Source organism: Accipiter gentilis, unplaced genomic scaffold (genome assembly GCF_929443795.1).
Source record: "Accipiter gentilis unplaced genomic scaffold, bAccGen1.1, whole genome shotgun sequence".
NCBI lineage: Eukaryota > Metazoa > Chordata > Aves > Accipitriformes > Accipitridae > Astur > Astur gentilis.
In genome coordinates, this window is record NW_026061070.1 from 434,388 (window position 1) to 452,304 (window position 17,917).

General features: G+C 44.6%; 2 protein-coding genes across 21 annotated transcripts in view; one reads left to right on the forward strand and one right to left on the reverse strand.

Annotated features, from left to right (window-relative positions):
- The window catches only part of LOC126037372 (electroneutral sodium bicarbonate exchanger 1-like), a 108,953-nt gene that overhangs the window by 49,732 nt on the left and 41,304 nt on the right, over window positions 1-17,917 (forward strand). The gene's annotated exons all lie outside the window — the stretch shown is intronic.
- LOC126037370 (electroneutral sodium bicarbonate exchanger 1-like) overlaps window positions 1-17,917 on the reverse strand; it is a 265,741-nt gene that overhangs the window by 13,525 nt on the left and 234,299 nt on the right. For 8 of the 20 annotated variants that reach the window (XR_007505649.1, XR_007505653.1, XR_007505652.1 and 5 more), the window contains 3 exons: window positions 3,764-3,885; window positions 3,161-3,500; window positions 2,303-2,483 (listed from right to left, as the gene is read on the reverse strand). The gene's annotated coding sequence lies outside the window, so the exon portion shown is untranslated. Of the gene's footprint in view, window positions 1-2,302; window positions 2,497-3,160; window positions 3,501-3,763; window positions 3,886-5,780; window positions 5,949-6,762; window positions 7,119-7,748; window positions 7,990-17,917 lie in introns of those variants that run through there. The other 12 variants (XR_007505656.1, XR_007505655.1, XR_007505650.1 and 9 more) reach the window with 10 other exon arrangements.

A 17,917-nucleotide genomic window follows, 5' to 3' on the forward strand; every position in this document is an offset into this window, starting at 1 on the left:
ACCTTGGCTAACATAACAGGTCAAGATTCTCTGTGCGTCGCAACTGTATCGTAAAGCCCATGAACCAATAGACAAGATGGCTATGACTCGTGCAGCGCGCCTGGCCAGCGAGCGCATGCGTCATAGATTGCAACCGAGGCGGACTTTTGGCACCCGCTGGCCACGTGTGCTAAAACCCGTTCCTCTGCAAATGTATAAATACTGGGATTTTCCAAAGAGCATCGGGCTGGTGTACAGTGAGGCCATCGTTGCCTCTGTGGGGACGCCCACGGAAAGCTGGCACCTACCGATTGCTGGGCTGAGTTCGTGGAGCAAGATGGCACAAGAATGTATAGATGGTTCATTTTCCTCATGGTCTGGGTCATTAGGGGTAATGGGTTGGCTCAAAGAATTATGGGCATTATTGTAGTTACTGTGATTTTAGCTATTGTAATAGTTTTACCTTGTTCAGCTTATTAAGGAAAATGGCATCCCAAGTTATTAAGCAAGCCTGGATTGCTCAAAAACAAAAAGAGGGAGAAAGATTTAAACGGAGACCTACAGTGGATTCAACCTTGTTGTGGTATTACAAATACAGACTTACAGCCGCTGCTGGATTTATTGTGGGGCAGCGGTACCTTAACTTCTACAAGACAACTAAGTGCACCGGGATGGCAAGCCTTGGCAGCAATTGGACAAAAAAAAAAAAAAAAAAAAACACCCCACAACAAAAAAACCCCATCACATCATCCATGTCTGGCAGATACGTTCCTGATTTACCCATAAATTTGAAACCTTATGCTGAGATTGATATGGAACACACTGACTGTAGTAAGCAGCATGACAGTGACACCGGTGATTGATCCACATCGGTTAACACCATGGGACAGTAAGAATGTTTGGGTGCCACTAGCTAAAGCTATTAATCAAACCTCTTTTTGTGTGCTTATGTATTTTATTAGGTATAATGTTGTTTTTACTGTGTTTAATTAATTGTGTTCACAGATCTTTGCAAAGGGCAATACAGCAGGTGTTAAAATTTTACCTCAATCTATATACAAACAAATAGATTGGCTGAAGAAACATACACAAAGATCCAGCAAGAAACTAGTTGGTTTGATGGAGTGTTACAATCAATATTCGGCGGGATAACACTATGGGTAATGTCATTGATTAAGGAAGCCTTATGATGGTTGGGTATATTGATATTAATCTGTGTAATAGTTAGAATTCCGTATGGGTGCATGATAAAAGGAGTCTCAAAGCTGACACACCAAGCTCTACTCGCACAAAAAGAAAAAGGGGGAATTGTTGGAAATTGGCTTCATGAGAAAGGACATGGGTCTATAGAAAAGCTGTGCGAGCAGAGTTCTGTGTGAAAGAATGTCAGTTTGAGCAGCAAGACTAGGCCTTGGCCGAAAATAGCTGGCTTTGCTGATATCAGGAGAAAAACAGGGACAGTGTGACCTTGGCATAACTTCATAAGTAACTTTTGAAGAAGTTCCCATGAGAAAGCTACGGAACATGCATAGCTGCAAATCACAAGTGGGTGTGTTTTAGTAATGAATAAACATTAGCAATTTGCCATTGTTGTCCAGGCCCATTGCCTTTTCCAGTCTGGCCCATTTCCAGCTTGGAGGTGCTCTTAGGATTAGTCTGGAGGCAAAGATCACACTGTTGTGCGATCACACTGCCTCACCGTGGCGTATAAATTCCTAGCCACAATTTCTCCTATCAGATGATTATACAGGGCTTCTGTTCCCCCATGTCTTTTCCTATGTTCCTCCCCTATCAAATGCCATAATAAGCAAGAGGGAACGATTAGCTTTCCCTGTGGGGTATGAGCCCACCCCTCTTCATTATATGACCCTTCTAAACCTGTAATGAGCTTTTGATCTTCCTTAGTGTATTCTGGCTTACCTTCTAGGGAAATCCACCTATCAGGAATTAAGGCCCCTTCTGTTTTTACCTGTGTTTTGGCCACTTGTTTTGCCTCTCTGTCCGCCAGCTCGTTCCCTTTTTCCAAATCTGAGCTCGCTTTCTGGTGTGCCTTAATATGCATAATTGCTACTTTCTTAGGGAGCTGGACAGCTTCCAGTAACTTCAGAATTTCTTCTGCGTGTTTGATATTTTTCCCTTGAGAACTCACTAGTCCTCTCTCCTTCCAAATTGCTCCACGTGCGTGTACAACTCCAAAGGCATATTTTGAGTCTGTATAAATGTTCACAACTTTGCCCTGGGCCAATTCCAGGGCGCGGGTTAGAGCAATTATTTCTGCCTTCTGTGCGGAGGTGTTCCTGGGCAAAGCCCCCGATTCTATTACCTCTTGGCTGGCAGTGACGGCGTATCCCGCGTGTCGATTACTGTTTAGGACGTAACTGCTTCCGTCTGTGAAGCGAGTTTCCCCGTTTTCCATGGGGCCGTCTTTCACGTCTGGGCAACTGGCGTACGTTGCTTCGATGGTTTCCAAACGGTCACGATGTACCGGTTCTCCTGTGTTCCTGCTGAGAAAAGAAGCTGGGTTGACAATGTTAGCGACTACAATCTCCACGTCATCCCGCGCTACCAATATAGCTTGATATCTCAGGAATCTTTGTGGAGAGAGCCAGTGTCCGCCTTTTGCTTCCGGTACTGCTGATACTGCGTGAGACACCAGAACAGTCATCTTCTGGCCCAGAGTAAACTTTCGGGCTTCCTGTGTATTTAGTATCACAGCCGCAACCGCCCGCAGGCATCCAGGCCAACCTTTTGCAGTCGTGCCTAACTGCTTAGAGAGGTAGGCAACTGCCCATCGATACGGGCCCAGGTTTTGTGCTAATATTCCCAGAGCAATGCCCTGCTTCTCATGGGAGTAAAGAAGAAACAGCTTACTCGCATCTGGGAGTCCTAAGGCCAGGGCCGACATCAAAGCCTTTTTCGGTAGCTCAAAGGCTCGTTCGGTCTCCTTATTCCACTCAAGGTGTTTCTGCTTAGTGGCTGTCAACGCATACAGTGGTTTAACAAGCAATCCGTAATTATAGATCCACAATCGGCACCACCCTGTCATTCCCAGAAAAGTCCATAACTCTTCTACTGTCTGAGGTCTCCCAGTTTGACATATTGCCTCTTTACAGGCCTGTCCCAAAGGTCTTTGTCCCGCACTAATTTCATAGCCCAAATAATTCACTTTGCCTTGCATTACCTGTGCCTTTTGCTTGGATACCCAGTACCCCTGAAGTCCCAGGAAATTCAACAGACTCGCCGCCCACGTCGTACAATCTTTCTCTGTTTTGGTGGCGATCGGGATATCATCCACATACTGCAACAGCTTCCCCTCCTCAGACGGGGTTTCCCAGGATTCCAAGTCTTTCGCAAACCGATTGCCAAAAACGGTAGGCCTATTCTTAAATCCTTGTGGCAAGGCCGTCCAAGTGAGCTGGGTCTTTCGACCGCTCTTGGGCTTTTCCCATTCAAATGTGAGTAAGTTTTGCCTGGCTTCATGGAGAGGGAGGCAAACGAAAGCATCCTTCAAATCTAAAACACTAAACCAAGTCAATTCAGGTGTTAGTACGGTTAACAGGGTCTATGGGTTCGCCGCTACCGGGTAAAGATCTTCAGTTATCTTATTCACCGCCCATAAGTCTTGGACCACCCAATATGACCCATCGGGCTTCCGAACAGGTAATATAGGGGGATTGAATTCAGACTCACACTCTTTTAATAGTCCCAACTGCAAAAATTTTTCTATCACCGGCCGGATTCCTTCTCTGTCTTTCTTCTTTAGGGGATATTGTTTAATTCTTACCAGCTTTTGGCCTTCCTTGATCCTAACTTCAACAGGTGGAGCACTTTTCGCTCTTCCAGGTGCATCGGGAGCCCATACCCCCGGGTACACTTGCTTTAAGATGTCCTCATTAATGATTCCTTCTAGGGGGAGACTGGTTAAGGTTAGGCTCAATATTTGAATATTTTGCTGATCTTTTACCTCCAGAGTAATTTCTCCCTTCTTGAATACAATTTTTGCTCCCAATGGTTCCAACAAGTCCCTTCCCAAAAGGGCCTTTGGGGAGTTTGGCATATATAAAAATTTATGAATGCCCCACTGTTTTCCTAATTTATATTCTAAAAGTTTACAAAACTATGCCTTTTCACTTTGGCCAGTCGCTCCTTTCACCGTGACATAATCATTCCCCGGGGCATCAAAGCCTGATTCAAAACCGAGTATGTTGCTCCTGTATCTACCAAAAATTCTACCTCTTGTTCTGTTTTCCCTAGCTTAATTATAACCAGTGGATCCGCTAGGGTAGATTCCCCAGGTTCTCGTCAGTCTCCCTTCACAGAGGCTACTGTTCTTCCTGTTTGAGCCCTCTGATGCTCCTTGTTCCCTGGGCATTCCCTCTACCAATGACTGAATTTCTTACACAAAGCGCATTGATCCTTGCCCAGTCGGGGCAAGTCTCGTCTAGGCCCTCTTCCCCTTTCTTCCCGAATAACAGCCATTAATTTCCTTTGTCCTTGCCTATATCCTTCTTCTCTGTTACTAAACACCCTCCGTGCTTTTGTGGTACAGAACAGAGATGTAGCAAGAAAGGAAAAAAAAGAAGGGAGGGAGAACAAAGGGAGAGAGACACAAAGACTGAAAGAAGGACAAAGGGATGGCAGAAGAAAAAAATAGTGATAGGCTACAGGACAGAGATGGAGGAGTTCCAAAAAGACACAGGGAGCATGACAGAACGAGAGTGAGAAACAAGGGACAGAGCAGGACAGCACTGGAGGAAAAAACAACTGTCATTGATAGGCTGTGAGAGAGACATGGAGGAAGAGAGAAAAGAGAAGGGACAGCTAGCTGGAGAGGGGGATACAGTTAGAAAGGATGGAAGAGGGAAGGGAACAGAGAGAAATACAGAAAAGATGGCAAGAGGAAGCAAGGCAGAGGGACAGCAATAGAAGAAACAAGGGACAGGGATCTGGACAGATGAAGAAAAAAGCAGGAGAAACATACAACATGATACGATGGGACAGAAAGTAACACAGAGCGTCAGATGATAATAATGACAAGAGATAGAGAGAGACTATGAAAAGCACAGGAGGTTGGAGAGAGAGAGAAGACATGAATGAAAAGAGTAGAGAGCACCACAAAGGGTCAGGGAAAGAGAAGGACAACAGAATAAAAAAACCCCTCACATATTACACACATGTTATCCACTCATCAAGCCCATTTCAGAGTTACACAGTACCTCAGCCCCTTTAAGAAAAGTAACACATGCGCCCGAGCCCATTTCGGCGCCGCACCACGCCCGAGCCCATTTCACGGTTCTCTACCTACAGCTCCAATTTCAAAGTTCTGCAATCACTAGAGGAAGGAATGCACCCCCTTTCCATTAACCCAGCAGCAGCTACATTTACCTCAAGGTATCTACAACTCGCCCTTGGATGCCTAATTCCAACAGACACTTTCACTTACTTCAACAGCTAAGTTTACCTATGGGCACTAAACGCCCATGCTTCCCTCTACGCTTCCCTTTGTGATTGCCATTAGTACTGTAATTCCCACAAGGACACATAATTACCTGTCTTTTTTACATTTTATTTTTAGCGCTTCATTTGGTCCATTACTCATTCCACATAGATTCAGCTATGTCAGTATTTCAATCCAATTCTACAATGTACTTTTTCTACAATATATAGAAAAGACTTATGGCCTCACTCGTCAAATATTTGACACTATTAGATTTAGTCCTCTTTTAATCACTATTTTTACAAATACATGTAAACTCCAAAAATTTAGCATTACCTGAAGAAGAAATGCCACTATTTAGTACCTGCAATGCTCTACGGAGTGGTCTTTTCCACATTCCTCGCTCCCATTACATACATCGCTGCACATCCAGAAGTTTTACTCCCTGAGGTGACATTACCGCCATGATCCCTGTTCCCAGGCACCAAACGAGTGACCTCCAATCATCTTGACAGACCGTCCACTTCCACACCTCGACACAAAACCAGAAATTGAAAAATATCATTACATCACAAGCTACAAAGAGCAACCAAATATTTTACAAACCCACCACAGACAAATACAGTTACACTCACGCACTTCACAACCCTGGCCTACTCCATGCTGGCCATCTAGTCCAACTCCCCCCACAAAATCCTCAACTGTCTTCCAAAGACCATCCACCGAACAACATATCTCTCTGTGCTGACTGGCAATTACCAGGTTCCAGGGGAGCGCTCCACAGGAACACCGTTCCCGGGAGCCTTGGGAAAAAAAAAAAAAAAAAACAAAAACAAAAACAAAAAAAATCGCCCTGCCTTTGAAAACCCAGGCCCGAGGCAGACCCCAGTCCAAACATTGGCAATCAACATTGCCTCATGGAGCAGCTGGGACCAGGGAAAAGGAAAAATAAATGGGGCAGGGGAGGACACACCAAAAACCAACCCATATCCCAGCTGGGGTTTTTTATTCTAAGTTTGGGGTTTTTTTCCTAATTCCCTGAAAAACATCTCAACTCTACATCCAACCTGAAAGGAAAAAAAAAACCAAAAAGGCTTAACCACAGAACCCTACAAGGTTAGAGACATTCACAACACACCACTCGTTCAGATCACATGAACGCCAGCCCTCACTCTCAACTCATCCATCATACCGTCCACAGGCCTCAAGAGGCCGTCACCCCGTCTGCAGCAGCAGGGGCCTCAAAAAAGCACCCTACCTGCAAAAACCCAGGCCCCAGCCCAACCTCCTTCCAACCAACCTCCCCACAAACTGCCCTTCCGTTACACCAACATTTCAACACGCACCATCATCTCCACCATCCGTGCATTTTCAACCCGATAATTAGCTTTCACAGTGCCACGTGTCACAGTCCAACCTCCGTAGCGCCATGTCACCTAAACGCAAGGTTCTTTCAAGCACCTCTCGTGCCCTGTCATCACCTGCAAAAACAACACACAAAGCTTGTCAACAGACACTTCATCCTCGAGAGAGAAGTCCTCCACCACTCCCCTACCCTGCTTCCCACCTATTCCAAAAATAACACATCCTCACAGCCAGTGTCCTCCATGACACTTGAAAAAAACAGAGCATCACAAACACAGAGCTGTCCCAAAGTTACCGATCGCTCCAAGACCCATCACGCTGCTACTTAGACCTCAAGGCCTTGACCATTTCTAGAGACTTGCCACAAAGCATCTGCATAAACAAGATGAACACCATTGCCCAGTTCCTGCCTTACTCAATGCTAGTTCACAGTCCAATTGCGATCCCCTCAACTCTGCATGCAAAGAGCCCGAAGTCATTAAACCTTCTACGCTGCCTCTACAATGCCATACAAGACACACACAAACATAGAGCCATGTAATTCACATGCAAATGTAATGCCATACAAGGCAGTACTCTTACCTCAGTCAAGGCAAAACAACTCAGAGCCTTGCCATACCAGACAAAACAGAACAGGGCCAATGCAAGAGACTCTCACGTGACAGTCAATACAAGTACAGACCAAAACAATACAAAACCAATACAGAACCATAGAAGGCAAGGCAGTCTCAGGTGGCAATCCATACAAGTACAGAGCACTGCAATACAAAACACAATGCACGGCCAGGCAATGCGAGACAGTCTCACATGACAGTCGATACAAATACACAACAAAACACCACAGGGCAAAGGCAAATACAGACCAATACAATGCAAGAAAACTGCAAAACACAGCAAAGCAAAGCAGTCTCATAGAGCCACCGGATGCATCTTCCTTCAGAGTCCACTCACGGACTCAACTCCTTACAGTGCTCTGCTGCCTTCCCCCATCGCTCTGTGGGACACATCCTGTCCCTCCACATCTGAAAAAAAAAAACAAACAAACATATTGAATGAGTCACCTGGATGCAGAGCAAGAGCTTCACAACTCCAGAGGTCTTGATTCCATCTACAAAGACCATCTGGAATGCAGCTACAGCCTGTCATTTTAAAAACAACAACAAAAAAAAACAACACACAACCAAAAAACAAACAAAAAAACAACAAAAACACCCAACACACACACCCCCCTGCCCACTGTAGGGTTCAATTATATGGAACTTAGTTACTGGCCCTGAAAGTAGCTCATGGTTGCAAGAGAGTTCCAGACACCTTTGAAGGCTCTGAACAGAACAAACAAGAAGATAGAAGAAGAAAGATCCCAATTAGAAAAACACAGGTGCACATTCCACGATAAAGGGAACTTGGCACAACCGACCTCAATTCAGGGGCTTATCTCGACCAGTTGGACTAAGACAAGTTTTGCATGCTCTAACATAGCCAATTATATCCTGTGTGTATGCACGTGTACAGAGCGAGTATAACTAACTGTATCTTATGTTTCTACGCGTGGACAGTATCGATGTAACCAATCACCGCTTACGCTTGTGCGCGTGGACACCACATGCTTGCGTGCAGCAGCCAATCAAAGCTTCTAAACAACTTAGAGAATTGTGTAAGAATGATCAGCTAAGCTCAATAAAGGGGCGACTTTGATCATCATACTGGTGTTCTACCATCCGGGCCCCGCACGGAGTAACCCTAAACCCTACACCCCACCAACCAAAAAAACCCAGGGCCAAACTTGGAGCCCATCACGTGCAAGTCTTAACACCTTAGAGACTCAAATCCGCTTCACTGCCCCTCAACAACCCCTGCCACACGGCTCCAATTGTCTCCGTGAAACACTATCGGCACGGCTGTCCGCGCAGGCCGCTGATGGCTACTCGAGCCGAGATGACTGTACAACCCTCGCCTAAACGGTCTAGGCACATCAACGTTTCACCCGTAGACTCTTATCGCTGTTCCACCTACCCCTGACTCCACACCCCCCCAGGCAGAGCAGCTCCAAGCCAAGCACACCGTGTGCAGAACGTCACCACGTGGAACGCCACCAACGAGGTGATTCAACGAGAGAGAAAACTCTCAGCAAGAAGAATGACCCCCGGACGGGAGGCGCTGTCGGGCAAGATGACCTACGGGGCCGCAACCGCGAGGCCAGGAGGCTCCACAGCAGACCCAGAGGAGTCAAACGGAGCGGCCCGTTACAAGACAGCACTGTCAAAACCCAGACGACAGATGCGCCAGAAGCCTGGCGTCGAGACCTAAGGATGTCAGGATGCGGGGAAGAAGTCCCACTCCGAGAAAACGGACGGCTAGAGAGCAGAGCTGCCGATGCAGGCTGAAAAAAGTGCTGCCATAGAGCACTGACCGGAACCCGCCAAGACCGATCCATGCTTTAGAGCTCCGAGCGCAAGAAAAGAAGCACCCGATTGGCACCGGGCCAATGAGTAAGAGCATTCAAAACCCTAGGGACAGCACCCGAAGCGCATGCCTCGCTCCTCTGGCGCAAAGCGCGACAAGGACATCGAGACCCGAGGAAGGTCTAAGCGCACAAGACAGACTACACAAACTACACGCCACCGCGGACACGGGCCGGAACTGCCCTGCCCGGCACACACGGGTCTCGTGCTGAAAAGCAACCCGCTCCCTTCTCCTGCGCAAAGGCGACTGCTTTGGGACAGCCCTCTCTCCTGCGCTAACTTTAAAACTCCTCCCTGCTATTCCCAGCTTTGTCCCTTCCTCTCAGCCTGGTCCCTCAACTTAGCTTTCAGAGGGCTGAGGGTCCAAATCCATCCTCCACAAAACCACACGGGCTAACTGGGATGTTCCTCAAGGGGAACATTGCTCTTCAACATCTGCAATGAAAAAAACAAACACAAACAAATCAGAAAAGGGAGTAAGCATCCCGCTGGCCAACGCCAACTACTTCCCCAACTCCCCCCTCCTCACAAGTGCCACCGTGTTCACTTCCCCGCTCATTCCAGACTCAGACCCTGCAGCCATCATCACTCGTGGTATCTAAGGTACCGAGAGAAACCACGTTAGCGTGGCACTCGTGAGAAGCCATCGGCCCCACACTCCTCCTCGCTAATCCACAGCTCACCTGAAACGCTCATCCAATTCAAAGATAGCCCACACAGCACCTCCACAACAGAAGGTAAAGGCTGAACCGAGCAGCCCCATAATACTTTGCTATTCAACACCGACCCGGCCGACGACCGCCTCACCTTCTCGGACCGCTCACCGGCATGCAGCTTTTCGGGAGACCTTATAGCAGACTTCACGGTACGTAAAGGGTGCCTATAAGAAACCTGCAGAGGGACTTTTTACAAGGGAGTACAGCCATAGGACAAGGCGGTAACGGCTTTAGTCCTAAGGAGGGTACATTTAGTTTAGGCGTTAGGAAGACGTTTCTCACTAGGGGTGGCGAGGCACTGGAACGCGTTGCCCAGAGAACCTGCGGATGCTCCCTCCCTGGAAGCATTCAAGGCCAAGTCAGATGGGGCTTTCAGCAACCTGGTCTTGCGGACAGCGTCCGTGGGGGAGGGCTGGAACTAGAGGATCTTTATGGTGCCTTCCAACCCAAACCATTCTACGATTCTATGACATTCAAATCCAACTGCAAAACTCCTCTGAGAAGGGCTGGTGAACCCTCCTCCCTTTCCCCAGCAGTCCCAAAACTTAAGAAACCCCTTTTCTTCTCCTCAACTGTCAGGAAAGGAACCCCACTGCTTCCTGACACCTCCTGCCCTCAATCTGCACTCCTGAACCCCCTTCAGTGGCTACTCCTCAAGAGCCGCTCTTCTGAGCAACATCCCAAATTCTGGGGGCACCCCCTAACCTACAGCTCCCCAGAGACTCTGAGCTCTGCTACATGCCCACAAAAGAAAGTCAAGTCCCAAGCCTTGTAATCTACGAGGGGCCTGCCACCAGCTGCAAAGATTCTAAGGACAACGTGGCATTCTGCGGGCAATGAGGAAAGGCACCCCAAACCCTGAAGGGCACTGTGCCTCACGGCCCTTCTGCTTTCATCAGTAGTACTAAAACTCCATATACAAATACATACAAGATGCTCACCCTAACCCCTGCTAAACAATGTCACCATCAGTCCCGTTAAGAGACATAACAACTTACACAGCAGAACTGTTAAAAACCCAACGTTCCTTCTTCAATAAAGTTGGGAATTGCAGGAAAACACAATGCATGAAGAATAAAAAAAAAAACCAAACAACAAAAAAACCCCCAAACAATGCATACTATTAAACCATCTTTCTACCCCTGAACTGATGCAGAAACTGACACTAGGCCTAGTAGATGTAGAAATAGAACGTATGTTTAGACTCAGTGTATTGCTAAATAAAAGACTCAGGAATTTGTTAGAAGGTTAACAACTGCCTCTGTAAGTTGATTTACGTAGACAAGCCAAGGACATAAAGCACAAGATTCCTGTGTCTGTAATATAAGACAAAATAACATGCCCTCTTTGAGGAGGTATTCTGTTTGATAAGAAAATATGTTCTGTCTCTTGTGGTGACTGAGCCAAAAGCTAGGTGATAAGCAGAGAAGTTGTTTGTGGGGCCCAGAAGGGGATCGTACTGCGCAAACTCGTACAACAAAGTTCAAACAGCGGACAAGTGAGGAAGACTATGGAAGACCACCAGAGGACTCCAGAAGACCACCGAAGACCTTCAACACGCATGCATAAAGGACATTTACATATGCTAATGACTTCTCGGAAAATCAATGAATATGTATATTATTTCTCAGAAATTTTATGAATATGTATGTAAGGCAGGTATTTAACCTATACAATTAGTCCCAGCCAGAAAGCACATTTGGAGGAGCGATCCTCCGTTCTTCCAGCGCTGCAATAAAGAATACTTAACTCCATCACTGAATGCTCATTTCGAGAAACAGAACACTCGAAACAAAATTACTGACCTGAAAAAAAGAAAGGGGGAAAAAAAAAAGCTGCATACAAGTGTGTCGTGGTTTCAGCCCAGCCGGTAACAAAGGACCACGCAGCCGCATATCATGTCTGAATAAATGTGAGTTTAGTAGATGTATAGGTAGATACACATTCAGAAATGCACAAGAACTGAAAGGAGTAATCTGTAACTGGTAGACTAAGAACGCTGCAATAGCATGCAATGTAAATCAACATGCACCTATAGGGAAGGGAAGGGAAGTACAGAAACATTCTTCTGGATTTAAAAAAAAAAAACAAAAACGCAGCAATGGTAGGAAAAGGTACTTGGAAAGTGCCACTTTCAATCCACTGAAACGAGGTCTGCAACAGCAGTAAGAACACTGGCAAACTACCTTCTCTGTTCCACAGGGCCTTGAAACCCATACGCATTGTCTGTTGCCACTTGCCATTAGGAAACAAAGATATTAAATAGGGCAAATCAGAAGTAACTTGAACCAATCCCTCCCACCCAGCTATAAACCAGGACCATATACAGCCCTTGCAGACTACACAAGATCCTGTCTCATTCCAGCCACATCATTAGCATAAGCTGTGCAAACCCATGCAAATCAACAGGTTTTTCAGGCATAAAAGCAGACTCCAACAGCAGTTAAGCCACTTCTTACAACTGACAATGTCATACTTCCATCACTGATTATAGCACAAGAACAAGAAAGAATGGGTCTTTATTGTCCTTCATGAACTTGAGGGGCTGCAAGAAACCAGTGAAGTTACAAGCCTGGATTCTGTAACGTCGCTACCAGCATAATTTCCAGATCAAAGATCCGGCCTCCTGTTAAGATCATCAAACATAATTTTGAGTTTGGAGGACAGGTCATCACAACACTATGTTAGGTAGAGTATAAAACCTTATCAACAGATTCTCAGCTAGTTTAAGTCAATGTATTCTGTGTGTTCCGCTGAAGTCAATGAAACTAAACACACTATCACAGGAAAGAGGTATTTCAGCACGCCTCAGACCTGGAAAACTATCTTGAAAAATGCCCGTAACTTTTAACACAAATTCTCTGCACTTCCCACGATCTCTCAACAGCAAGCAGTAGTAAGACCCTAACAGTTACTTGCAACCTATTTCTTGCATAGCATTCATTTTTATTTTAATTTTAAAAGGGGCAACTAATACATAAGATTTTTGCAGCTACTCACAAAAATCAATAAGCAAAGACATTTGTTCCAAGATTTAAATTCCTTGTACAATTTAAAAAAACTATCAAAGCTCTGTAAAGTAAAAAAGATACATTTACCTACTCATGTAGGAAACTACAGACAAACTTCAGGAAATGACCAAAGGTGCAGAGGATAGGCTAATAGGCTAAGGTAGAAAAACAAAACAAAAAAAGAAAAACCAGAAGTTCTACAGAAAAATGAGTGAGCAGCCCACAGCACTGGCAGACAACAGATTTTTTTATCCCCGCTTCCTCCACCCCTTCTTCTTACCCCCCCACCCCCGTTTTTTTTTAAAGGAAATAATTATTCTATTCTGAAACATATTGCCAGTGATGCAGTTGAAGCCAAAAGTTTAAATGAGTTCAGGAGAGAATTAACCGAATTCTAACACATGTGCCAACACAACTGCTATAAAAAGCATCTGCATCATGGTGAAATGCAAACAGCTACTCTGAGAATGACACCTTATTATTCACTAAATTTGCCTTTTACCCTGTTGTATAGTTACTAATGTTGAAAAGAGTCACTGCTGTGCAAGAAACTAAAACTTACAGCGCTTTATGCTCGGAGAGAACTGTGGCCCATCAGCTCGTGGCTGTGAAGTCTTACAACTTAACACGTTGCAGTTGCACACCAGCAAGTTCTGAGGCGGACTGCCGACTGTATTCAATAGTCACAGCTTATGTAGGAGGATATGATAAACTTGACTTATTTGCCTTTAACCGATGCTCCAAATATTTTAAAGTCGTTCTTGAAGTAGGTTACTGGTTTGATTACCCTTCATACAAAATCCTCCTTCAAATGGAGGTTTCTCTTCTCTTCTTTTCAGATTTAAGGCATGAACAGAAACCACACCTGCATCATCACTGAAATCAGTGCCTATTTTTCAATAAACTTTAGCAGCAGCATCAGAATTCGTCCTCAAGTACCGTTCATAAAGCAAATGCTTCATTCTTCAAAACTTTTTTTAGCAAAGGTTAGTAATGCTGTACCACAGACTCTCACGCCCAGTCACGCATGTTCTTCCCGAGACTGTTACGCAGCTTCGTATTTTAAAAATCGCCATCCTAACTGCGTACCTGATACTACTGGTTCTCCCCTTTTTAAAGTCTGATGTTAAGGAAAAGCTGCAAGTCCTACAAAACCAGGCAGACTTGCTTGTTCATGCCAAAGAGAAAAAGGTTAAGCATTATTAAAAAATAAGACTATTGCCTACCTTTAAGTATCCATAAAGCTATCAACATGAACCGTATGGTGGCCTGTTAGCATCGCTATTTGAACACGGGCATGCAAAATGTCCTTCAGTTAAATTCCAAACTCTATGAAGTAATTGGTGGGCAATTCCCCAAGGATAAAACGTCTATCAAAAGCCAACAGTAAGCCAGAAATCTCTTTCCGTTTCATAGGGTAAAAAAAAATAAATACAGTGAATCCTGAAAAAAGAAATAGATATTAGACAGGGAACGCCTATATAGTTATAGGGCAAGTAATAAAACATTTAGTGTTTTGTTTTTATTTTTTTTTATGTCATCACAATAGTTAGACAAACATGGAAACATTTGCAACAGCAATACTTGGGTCACTTTAAAATCTTGGTAACACTGAAATACAGGGCAGCGAAAGCTAATGATGTGGGGAGGGGACTTTAGGTCTTATTATTTTCATACACATTCACACACACACACACACTCCACAACTCCAAAGAGCTATCTTAACTATGTCTGCCAGTAAACGGAAATAGTAGGCAGAAAGGAACCATATCTATACTAAGACAGTTAGCTGTGCCGTAAAACTGAAGATCACTGCAACCAGTGCCATCTTAAAGAAGAAAAAACAACCACCACCAACAACAACCAAAAAACCTGAAAGGAACCATCACTGTGCATGTCATAAGCATGAAGTTATTTTAACCTGATGACTACTCTGCTCTATACTTTAAGCATCATGAAGTTTTTATGTATTTTTAAAGTCTAAGGTTATTATTTTAAATGGCCTACTTGTAGTGGCAGCACAAGTAGCATTCTGGAGAACACCACAGTGCCCACAACTTCTACAGGTCAGTGCAGTCTGATCAAGCACTACATTTCTAGGGGAGGAAAACAAAAAACCACTACCGCTCATTTATTCAATTGAAAAGCTTATTACCTGTACCTTCCAAAGCAACAGGCTACAGGAACACTGAATGCAAAGTAAACCAGACCCATCTGGAATACTCTGACTCAGTCTCAGCTCCAAGTTACACATCTTTCATTTCGTATTTTAAGGGATTAACAGCATTTGGATGCACAGAAACTGTCTTTACAGTGAAGTCTGCAGACCTCCGAGTCAAAAGTTAAAAAGTCTTCCTAAATTATAACAGTGTTAGCACTTCCTCTGAAAAGGAGTGAAAAAAACACAACCAGGGAAGGAGGAAGTGACACAACACCAAGGGTTTTTTTCCCAGAGATTACAAAATCCTGAGAGAACAAGATGCTTGTGCTATCAGAATAAAAATCCCCAAAGAAACAAAAGAGTTTACCTTTCCCTTGGAAAAGTTACTTCTGAGTCAAGATCTGCCCTTTTTCTCTCCCAAGCATGAAATCTCTCTTCAGCTTAAGACTCTCTTCTACTGCAGTAGAAATTTAGTGCACATGCTGGAACCTGGACAGAATCTTATTTAAAAAAACAAACAATACAATAGTACTACAGTGGCTAGAAATCTTTTACATATTCTGATGAAAAGACTCAACTTATTTCTAGGAAATAAAGTGTTTGGGGCCAAAGCCAACAGATGATGTTCATGTAAGGTTAAATTTTTATTAATTTTTTTTTTTTTTTTTTTTTTAAATTGATATATTGAAAAAAGCTGGAGAAGGAAGCGGGGACAGAAATGAAAAACCACTCAGGGAGTCAGTGGTATAGACTGTCACCATGCAATCTCAATATCGTAATTGCAGATCACATAGTCAGAACAAGCCAGTCAAAAGTAGCACCCTCCCTGGGAGAGGGGCGGGAGTCTCTCTCCCCTTGTCTTTCAAGCCAAGACCCAACTAGCAGAAGGCAGCTTTTCTGTCAGATAAAGCAAGGCAAAAGGATCATGTACAGCAACTTCCTTGCAGCCTCTTGCTCCTGAGCACCCTTCTTCACCTCTTTCTTTCTTTCTCTCTTTCTTCTGGTGATGGGAAGGCAAAGCATGTTCTGTTCCTGTGAGCCCATACTGCTTGTCCCTATAGTCACAGCAGGCACCTGTGATTCCTCTCCGAAGACATTTACGCATAGAAATCAGTTGAGTGGTGTGTTACGGAAGCATAAGCTGCAGTGGACGTGATTTTGAATCAGTTAATTTTGTGCCCACCATGACAAAATAAAACCAGCAATTTCTTACTTTATAGAAATTCTCCTAAAGTAGTAGTTGCCCCCAACAGCTGTCAAGTTTTTGTATCACAGGAGAACAAATGCAGCCAAAAGAACATTTTCTCTAAAAGGACCGCTCCGAACTACACAAGCAGGCAGGCCCAGGCAGCTCCCGATTTAATAAAGCGTATGTACACAGCACCACTTAGTGGTGCAAGCGGAGTCACCGCTGACAGGAATGAGAAGCTTGAACACCAACCTTCCCGCCCCGGCTCCCTGGACGTGAACGATGTCTGGTCTGTCTGTCCTCACTCGCAAAATACCACTACAATGCCTTTACTACAAGAGAGTACATCTGCCAAGCAAAACAAGTCCAAGAGGGCTGAACCTCAAGGCCAGCAGAACCAACGGCTGCTGAGCATCAAACAGATGCATCCACTCTGAAGAGCTTTCAGAATTCTGCAGCACTCTACCACACGGTTTCTGGCGACACAGCCTGAAGCAGGGTTTAAACAAATGATCCAGCTTAGTATCTGCCTGTAGTGCAAAGAATAGCAATCTCTTGGCCCACGATTTGGGTTTTATATAGACTTGGGCCATAAACAAATGCAACAGATGTAGAAAAACTGAAGACCGACAGCAACTGGAACGTAACTATTCTTTTTCCACTCCATCAACCCGTTGGAAAACTAACTCACTCGTGCACTTACGTAACTGAGCACAAAGAGAACAAAAAGAAAGGCTTTTATTCAGAACAAATTAGTGTGTCTTTACAGGAAAGTAACGGTTTCAACTTACAAAACCAGCATCATCATTAGTGATGCACCTTTCCTGAATAAGGGATAAAAGAAGAGGATAACCATTGCTTTTACTGATACGTTCTTAATAATTAGCTGAGCACTTCTAAAGAGGAAGAACTTTGCTGCTTTCAGGACCGAAGTAAGAAAAAGTCTAAAGCATAGTCTTCCTGACGTGGGAAGACGTGTCCGCAAGAGAGGCACAAGATCCGATACAGAAACGTATCTACGTCTCGCTGAAAATTTACACTCTAAGCATCACCAGCTTCTGCTTCCAGGGCAGTATACCACCAGCTTAACCGGAGGGTAGTAATTTTACCCCACACAAGAAGTCAGAACACGCGCTATCCTTTAAGGAGGCAGAACAATAACCAAAGCAGAAAGAGGCTTAGAAATTAAGGCAAGATGGCACTTGCTCAGACACACAGTGAGGAGGTGCAAGCTGGGTAAGACAGCAAAATGGAGATTGTTCCTCGTTCACACAGAGCTCATTTCGACTCGAGTTGGTCATCCTCTCCTCTTCCCACAAAATTAGGAATGCTTTTACGTAGGAAGTCCTGACTTTGTAGCCATCTATGCCGACAAACAACAAACTATTCTAGGTCTGCTCTTGTGGTATTTAGGAAGTCGCAGAATTCAGCTTAGGGATGCATAATCACAGTATTTAATTACTGTTGCAGTACTGACCTACCTACACCAGCAGATAATAAACTAAAAATCATAGTGCTTCTGATTTGGTATAAGCCAACAGACCTCCAGATTTTTTTCAGAGCACGTAAAGGTACAGCTCTCTGGGCATCACATGGT